This window comes from Melozone crissalis, unplaced genomic scaffold, assembly GCF_028551555.1.
Source record: "Melozone crissalis strain CALT ecotype California unplaced genomic scaffold, PUWL_Pcris_2 ptg000033l_1, whole genome shotgun sequence".
Taxonomy (NCBI): domain Eukaryota; kingdom Metazoa; phylum Chordata; class Aves; order Passeriformes; family Passerellidae; genus Melozone; species Melozone crissalis.
The window spans coordinates 18,756,938-18,765,122 of record NW_026535811.1 but is presented as its reverse complement, the minus strand read 5'-3'; positions in this window follow the sequence as shown (position 1 = coordinate 18,765,122).

Below are 8,185 nucleotides of genomic sequence, written 5' to 3'. Positions count from 1 at the left end.
TCTCTTTCAGTGAAAGCATCTAGTAGTAACTGGAAGTCAGCCTAATTTGGACTGTGTTGCTTGATAACATATCGTAGATGTTTGGTAGTAACTATTGGATTAATGTGATAATTCTTAGCAATTTTTTTTTATGCTTTTAAATTAAGAGTGGTAAATGGCACTTTATCATTAATTTTTATTTTTTTTTTGTCCCACTGCCTCTCACAGAGGGGCTTGTAACACTGGTTGCCTCTTAGGTCTGCATGAAATTGGACTACTAGGAGGGGGATATGCTGCGTGGATATGCTTTTTGAGCTTGAGTCTTCTTCTCTTTTGGGGAAGTCATCCTGCCTCTTCGGAAAGTCTTTCTCACCTTCATCTTCATCCTCCCTTCCCTTAGGAGGAGCTTTTAACAAATTAAATATATTTCGTTCCTGCGCTTTAGCATGACAAACTTTGTCTGATCTTATACATTGTTGTCTTATACTACATGCTGAACAACGTTTGATTTGCCCTCTCTTTGTTTCGTTTTCTTTTTTAAGAGTTAACATTACTGGGTCAGAGGGAGCTCTGAGCCCACAGTCCCTCTGCCATTCCAGGTGACAAAAAAGTATATCTGCATACGAGACTTCATTTTATTTGCCTTCTCATTTTAAAAACAGCATTAACTGCAATAAGGTATTATAATCTAAAGTTTAAGCTCTATCCTCTTACCTGTATAACGGTTATTAGTGTGTGCAATATTGAATTAAATCTTTTTTATTTTCCGAGCCGCTCCTACTGGCGACTTCTTTCTACTGGGCTAAGATACACCCTAAGGGGCTAGCTCAGGGAGCTTCTTTGCTTTGGTTAGTTCTCATTATCTCCTTCTCCTATCTCGTTTTCACCCAAACCTCTCTTCACAAAGTCTCATAGGTTTTTTTCATATACCCCCAGGTGGTAGGTATCAGAAGTGATCCTTTACACACAAGCTTTGAGATCGTAGGTTCTGAATGAGCTTGATTAGGAAAATTCAATTTACACTTGGGGCATATGCTTTGATGCTTACTAGAACAGCAATATTAGTGCCTCTCACAAACTCTGCTCTGCAATAGTACCCACGTAGGGTGCCAATCTCTTGATGCACTTGAGGTGCCCAGGAATTGCTTGCAGAGGTAGGCTATTCTGTTTATCACTTTGGGGATTTTTAAATCCTCTATGGCAGGTTGTTCTTAGTTTAGACTTACTATATCACTAGCTGAAGTCTGATAAAGCTCCTCTAAATGAATTTGTTTGTCTCCTCTATCTAATAATTCACAGGGTTCATAAACTCTCAGGGATCAAGTTTAAACTACTCGGGCAGAGGAACCTCTTGTGTTCATCTCGCTACAGTTAAGATGTGTACAATCTACACAAATTACTACTTTTAAACTCAATAAATATCTTCACTCATATTTCTCCACTTGTTCTGCTTCTCTGTGGGGTGCTCCCTGCCCCAACAGCCTGCTCCAACCCACAGCCGGGGCTTCACCCGGCCCCTTCAGACGCGGGTAGAACTCCCTCCAGTGCCATGGGTACACTCACTCCCTTGCTCTCCCTTTCATACACCACACACTCACATGACTGCAAACACATTAACTACAATGTCTGGATACCACAAGCACACAAAGTTTGGGTTCACTCGACTCACCCCCAGAGCTGCTAGCAGTTGCTCTATCGAACAATGAACTTGTCCCTAGATGCGCTATCAGCTAGGGAACCTTTGCCGCTGACTGTGCTCGGCTGATGGCTGCCTGCAAGCACAGGGACAAGGCTGTGCATCTGACATCTCTGAGCGGCTTACAGCAGCCCTGTCTCTCTCCCAGGGCCCTTCGATACATACTGTTGTCAGTCTCCACAGGGGACACACCGAGACAGAGCGGAGCCCCTCCAAGGAACATCCCTGGGGTGTGCCAAGGAGCTCCATTCTGCCCCCTGCCCCCTGATTTGCGGAAAAAACCCTAATTCTACAACTTGTAAAAATTGCAAAGCTGGTATGTTTATTCCAGTGCCAGGTGCATATGAAATAGATTTCTTCTCTGTTTCAAGTCACTTGAAAAAAAAACCCAAACAAAAATCCAACCAAACAACAACCAAAACACCAGTTTGTGTTCTAGTTTGTGTCCATTGCCTTTGGTCCTGTGTCTAGGCATTATGGAAAAAAAGCCTGGCTTCATCTTATTTACCTAGCCCCATCAGATAACTCTACACCTTGGTAAGATCCTCTTGAGACCTCTCAAGAGTTACAGTGCTCTCAGCTTTTCCTCACAGCAGAAATGCTCTAATCCCTTCATCAGACTCTCTCCAGCACATCCATGTCTTTCTCTTACAGGGCTCCCAGCACTTCAGACAATTCTGCAGGTGTGGCCTCACCAGTGCTAAACAGAGGGGAAGGATCACCTCCTTGACTTGTTGACAATGGTCCTTCTAACACAGCTCAGGATACTTTTAACTTTCTTTGCTACTGGTGTATGCTTGGCTCACATCCATCCTGGTGCCTGCCAGGTCCTTTCCTGCCAAGCTGCTTCCCAGTCACTCAGTCCCCAGCAAATACTGGTGCCTCTTCCTCCCCAGGTCCACAGGACTTTGCACTCCTTCCTGAGCTCCAGGACGTTCCTGCCACACATTTCTCCAGCCTGCCCAGCCTTCCCTGGATGACAGCACAGCCCCCAAGGACACCAGCCACTATCCCCAGTTCTCTGTCCGACGTGGGAATACTCTGCCCATCATCCACATTAATAAGGATGTTTGACAGGATTGGACTCCATTTAAACTTTGTGCCACTGACCATCCCCTTCAGCCTGTTCTCTGTCTTGTTTACCCTACCCTCCATCTGCTCTACTGTGAGGGACACAATATCAAAAGCCTCACTGAAGTCCAGGCGGGCAATGTCCCTGCTGTCCTCTCATCCACCAACCCATTCATTTCATCACAAAAGGTTGTCTGGCTTGGTCAAGCACAACATCTCTTTGGTAAACCCAGGCAGCCTCTTCTTGGTCACTTTCCTGTGCCTGGAAATACCTCCCATGGCAAGTTGTTCCATCACTTTCTTCAGAGATCAAGGTGAGCATGACCAGCCTGTAGTTTCCTGGGTTCCTCTTCTTGCCAACTCATGGAAGGGAGTGGGAAGAAAGCTGACAAGTGTGTGGCATTTACCCCGGGTTCCAAAGGAGGGAATGTTAGGTCCAGCCATATGCTCAGCAGCATTCCACTGGTAATTTGGGGACTTGAGTGCCATCTAAATAACCTACTTCAGTTTGAACTGCCCCAGAAGTGACTATTTTTTCCTCCATGAGAACAAAAATGTCTGTCAAAGGCACCCAGCAGCCCTCAGGAAAACAAGGAACTTTACATGCTCATAAGAACACATTGTGGTAGGGCAACATACAAACAAAAAAAGTACCTAGAAAGTTAATTAATTAATAAAAGGTATCTTCCATCTAAGAGCAATGCCTTTTTTGAAAGCAGATGGCCTGGAGTCTGAAAAAAAAATCAGACTTTTCCCTGACTGCCTCCATCCTCCATTACTTGAATTATTTTCCTCAAAGCATTTGGATGTAACTGAACTCCAACCATTGAATCAGCTACAAATAAACATGGCTTGTTGTCCTTAGGCTGAGCTGCTGCATATTGAAATAGTATTCCTGTTGAAGTTAAAGTCTATTCAGTGCAAGGATTATTAATAACTCATTTTATTAACGTTCCTTTGGCTGAACTGTTTGGGGTCAGCCAAAAATGTTTTCTTTGGTAAGAAGATATTCTGGAAGAAGCAATGTTCTATCAGTTGAGGAGGCAAACCCAGAGAAAACAAGTAAAAATTAATTATCATCAGTTGGTGTTTTAATTGCTGCTATTAACAAGCCAGAATTGCAGAATGTGACAGGTTTGGTATTTGGTTGGTTTTTAGGGGGGTTTCTTGGGGGGAGTTCTTTTTACTTATAAGTCCACACCAAAAATATGCTTTAAATAATTTTCTTAGGTACCTGAATTAGCAGATGGTATCAGCTTAAGTGATGCATTTTTTCAAATCTACCTGGAAATGTGTACACAATCAGTTGCTGTTGGGCAAATATTCATTATCTGCAAGGTGCAGCTATAACCAATGGCACAGCTACTTCTGCAGCATTATTGATCATCAGCAGAGATGACAGCTTCATGCATCAGGGTATGGAGAGTGAAGTGTTGCCCTTTTTTCTGTCTGCACCAGAACAATGCCACTCAGCATTATCTAACTGGGATTATCACCTGACTGGCAGCAAGAAAGGCTGATGAATCAATTTTATTCCAAAGCCCATTAAAATGGGAAAGGGCACTGCATTAAATCCTTCCAGTGGAAAACCTTACTTCTTCATGGAAGAACCTTCATCAATATCAAGTGTCACTTGTCAAATAACTCACTGCAAATCTACCTTGTGTACCAAAACAACTTTCACCTTTACTGGTAAGCACCTAAAGCTTCATTCACCTCTTCAGGAGAGAAGTTAATCTCAAAACCAATAGTTGGGACATGCACAGAAGCTCAATTACCTCTGAGAGGCTAATACTGCTCCTGGGATTCAGCAGGTTCCCACTAACTTATGTGTGGAAAAGCTGTGTGCCATCAACAGAACAGAGAGCAGCATCCTGCTCACTTAAACACATCCCTTCAACTGCACAGAAAGCAAGGAGCAAACCAAAAATTGCCTCTGAAGTGCATTCACACTGACTGCAAACCCAACATGTCCAAGAAAGCCTTGATTAAGTCCTGGAGACAAGCCAGATAGAAAATGAAGCACTTCTATGAAAATTATAGTCACTGTTTCGTTTCTATTGGCTGGAAAGTGGTTTGTTTAAAAACGTTTCATTCCCATCACACATTTGAAGTAAACAGGTACACAGAAGGCTTTAGGACTTCATCCTTTCCCCTCTCTCCCTATTTCCTTCCCACCTCCCGCAGTCCTTAAATTTCTCTCAGCAGTTTGCAAATGGTACCTCCTCCTACTACTGAGGTCACCCCAAAGCCTTCTCTTCTCCAGGCTGAACAATCCCGATTTCCTCAGCTTTTCCTTCCATCAGAGCTGTTCCATCCCTCTGATCCCCTTGGTGTCCCTGCTCTGGTTCAGCACTGAAAGCAGAAGGAAGTGGTGACATGAACTGCCTGGACTCAGCATTTCAGAAGGGGTTGATTTTCTTGCCTGGTGACTACATACCATATCTGCTACATCAATTAGTTTATCATGAAGATTTGGTTTGCCTGCTTTTTGAACAAAAGAATGAAAGCATTTTCTTGAGAAAGAAAATCCACTCAGTACAGTCTACAAAAATGGGCAGTTTTAAGTCAATTCAACTTAATTCATAATTCATCCTAACTCATGATACAAGGAATCTGTCTAAGCAAGTGCATGTTAGTGAAAAAGTAAAATGACCACAATGAATCACTTAACACATCTTCATGTGAAGTGGAGAAAGCATTCCTAGGACAGTTATTAATTTTTTGCTAAAGCAATGTGAGCCCAGGCCTTGTCCTAGCACATACACATCCTACCAAGATCTCAGTCACCTTTAGAATTACAAAATGGAACCACAGGATCATTGGAAAAGACCCCCAAAATCACTGAGTACAACCTTTGGATAGTCCCCACCTTGTCAACTAAAGCATTAAGTGGCATATCCATTTGTTTCTTGGACACCTTCAGGGATGGAGATTCCACCACTTCCTTGGGTTGCTCCTTCCAATGCCTGCCCTTCGTTTCTGTGAAGAAATCCTTCCTGGTGTCCAACCTGAACCTCTCCTGGCAACGTTTGAGACAATTTCCTCTCATCCTGTCCCTTGTTCCCTGGGAGCAGAGCCTGATCCCCCCCAGCTGTCCCCTCCTGTCAGGGAGTTGTGCAGAGCCAGAGGGGCCCCCCTGTGCCTCCTTTTCTCCAGGCTGAGCCCCCCCAGCTCCCTCAGCCCCTCCTGCTGCTCCAGCCCCTTCCCCTGCTCCGTTCCCTTCTCTGGACACGCTCCAGCCCCTCCATGTCCATTTCTTGTCCTGAGGTTCCCAGAAGTGCCCCAGGATCTGAGGTGTGGCCCCAGCAGTGCCAGCCCAGGGGACAGTCACTGCCCTGGCCCTGCTGCCACACCAGGGCTGGCACAGCCCAGGTGCCATTGGCCTCCTGCCCCCCTGGGCACGCCTGGCTCCTGTCCAGCCGCTCTCCCCAGCACCCCCAGGAGAATGCTGTGCGAGATCCATGTGAGACCCTGTTTCCACTTAAAGGACTGGGCCTCACTTTCAGCCCAGCCCATAACTTTGGATACCCCATTCTTCTCCCACTCCCCCATTTTCCACCAGCACCACCAATCTTCCAGTTACATTCACAGGCTGATGAAGCAGAAAGCTGAGTTTTGAATTCACAGGATTCACAGAATGACTAGGTTGGAAGAGACCTTAAAGATCAAGTCCAACCCATGCCCTAACATCTCAGGTAAACCATGGCACAGAGTGCCACATCCAGTCTTTTTTTAAACACTTCCAGGGACGGTGACTCCACCACCTCCCTGGGCAGACCATTCCAGAACTTTATCATCCTTTCTGTAAAAACCTTTTTCCTAATATCCAATCCATATTTCCTCTGGCGTAGCCTAAGACTGTGTCTCTGGTTCTGTCAGTTGCTGCCTGGAGAAAGAGACCAACCCCACTTGACTGCACCCACCTTTCAAGTCGCTGTAGAGAGTGATAAGGTCACCACTGAGTCTCCTTTTCTCCAGGCTAAACACCCCCAGCTCCCTCAGTCGTTCCTCACAGGGCTTGTGTTCCAAGCCCCTCACCAGCCTCGTTGCCTTCTCTGGGTGTGATCAAGGGGCCAAGGAGCCCCTTGGCTCCCTGGAGCCAAGCTTGGGGAACTGATGTGAGTCACAGCACAGCTTCCAGAACACCCAAGTAGATTTGAGCCTGTTGGGAGCATTAGCTGAGAGCAGGCAGAGGAGCTGCTCCTTTTGGCAGCACATCACACACAATTCAGTCAGGCAGAGCTGGCTGTGAAGCCACATTCCTAGTCAAACACTTCTTTTACCTCAGCTCCAACAGCTGCAGCCAGAGAGCAAAATCCATGAAGCCAACATGTTGCAAATCTCCCGGGCCTAAGGACTGAGTTTTCATTTGCCTTTGCATAGCCCCCAGAACCAAAAGGCACCCCAGCTCAAGTGACGTTCTTGAGCTAGCTCAGCTTTCAAACTTTAAACTATTGCAATCACTTCTCCTAGATTCACACTGATCATACCACATCAGAGTCCAGCTCTTGCTTCCCTGCAGAAAACAGACATATGTTTTACGAGCTTTTTTCACTCCTAAGTGTACCCTGCCCCCAATAACCAAGATCTTGGTTCTTTTCCCTCTGAACCCTATCAGGGCTTTCTGCCATCTGCTATGTCTGTGACAGATGCTTGTATAACTGACAGATCAAGCTAAATATAAGATATCAACACCCCCGTATGCTCCAAACATTCCAAGTTTAGTGCTCCTATTGTAAGTGAGGCCTAAATATAGCAAGGTAAACGAAAAACATCTTCTATGTTGAAGTATTTCCAGCATTGATGACACCTCAGCACAAGTCCTCCAAAGCTTAGCAGAGAAGGGAGGGGACAACATCTCCTGATTGTGATATTTGGAGATTTAAAGCATCATTGCCAAGGCTGTAGCAAACCCTTCCCCCACGTGATGGTACCCTGTTCTGGAGCAGCACAGCTCAGCTGTATTTGCCACCATGGCTACAAATCCAGAGTGCCATGGAAGCTCCCTGGTGGACAGCAGCATCCCCCAGGATGGGAGGGGACTAGCACATTTTCTGCTCCTCATCTTGCTCAGCAAAGGAAAACTGTCCTTTTTTCCAGGGACCAACATGGGTAGAAAAGCTGTCCTCTTCCCTCCCACCAAAGCCACAAGGCTCTCAGGTCTTAAGGGATGGTGAAATCAAGGAACAGAGACCCTTTGCAGGCTGAAGAACACTCAGCAGCACAGGAACTGCTGTCCCTGGAGAGCTTTTCACCTTGAAGTAGCTCACTGCACTTCATGTCCTCCAAGTAGCTGCCATATCACCCACCCCAGAAACTCAGGTCCCCACAGGGTAAGCTGAAAGCTGCTGAGGCAGGCTATTGGGGGAAAAAACACTTCAAATGTGGAAGATGAGCACACCACTGAGCAAACAGCATCAGAGAGGAGGGAGAGGC